The sequence below is a fragment of the Dromiciops gliroides genome, chromosome 3, assembly GCF_019393635.1.
Source record: "Dromiciops gliroides isolate mDroGli1 chromosome 3, mDroGli1.pri, whole genome shotgun sequence".
NCBI classification, from domain to species: domain Eukaryota; kingdom Metazoa; phylum Chordata; class Mammalia; order Microbiotheria; family Microbiotheriidae; genus Dromiciops; species Dromiciops gliroides.
Window position 1 is genome coordinate 437,830,653 of NC_057863.1, and position 1,047 is coordinate 437,831,699.

The following is a 1,047-nucleotide window of genomic DNA, read 5'->3' on the forward strand; positions in this document are numbered from 1 at the left end:
CACTGACCTGGGCTCTCTTCTTCCCTCATTCTATACTATTTCACTTGGTGATCTTATCACCATGTTCCATTATCTCATAGATTCCATCATCATCTCTTTGCAGATGATTCTATGATTTGTTCAGCTCTAACCTCTCTTCTGATCCCTAGTTTGACATCTCTGCCTACTGGACATTTTGAAATGTCTGTTCTTTAGATATCTTAAACTGAACAAGTTCCAAACTGAACTCATCATCTTTCCTCTGGAGCCTTTTCTAAACTTCCCTATTACTGTGAAGGGTACCACCATTTTCCTAGTCACCCAGGCTTGCAACCTATATGTCATCTGGGTGAGTCACTTCACCCTGTTTGCCTCAGTTTCCTTATCTGTAAAATGAGCTGGAAAAGGACATGGCCATCGACTCCAGTATCTTTGCCAAGAAAACCCCAAATGGATTCACCTCCTACCTGATCTATTGCTGTGGCTTTCTGGTTGATTTCTCTGCTTCAAGTCTCTTTGCAAGCTCCATGGAGCTGTCAAAGTGACCTTCCTAAAAAGCAGATCTGACTGTGTCATCCCCCCTAGTCAATAAACTCTGATGGCTCCTTCTCACCTTACATCCTCTTTGGGTTTTTAGAGATCTTTATAATCTGGTCCCCTTCTAATTTTCCAGTCTTCTTATACCTTCCCATAGACTCTGTGAGCCAGTGACGCTGGCTCCCTCTCTGTAACTCCAAGAAGACATTCCATTTCCCAACTCTGACCATTTTCTTTGGCTGTGTCCCCCATGCCTGGAATTCTTGAACCAGATAAAATCTCACCTTCTATAAGAAGCTTTTCCTAAGCCTCTTCTTAATGCCCTCCCCCTATCGATGATCTCCAAACTATTTTGTATATATCTTGTTTGTACATAGTTGTTTGCAAGTTGTCCCCCTTAGATTGTGAGTTCCTTGGGAGCAAGGGGCTATTTTTGCTTTTTTTCCCTAGGACTTAACGCAGTAAGTAGTTAATAAATACCAATTAACTGCCTGACTCAAATCCCTTCTCACTTTAGGTCCATAATCCTAT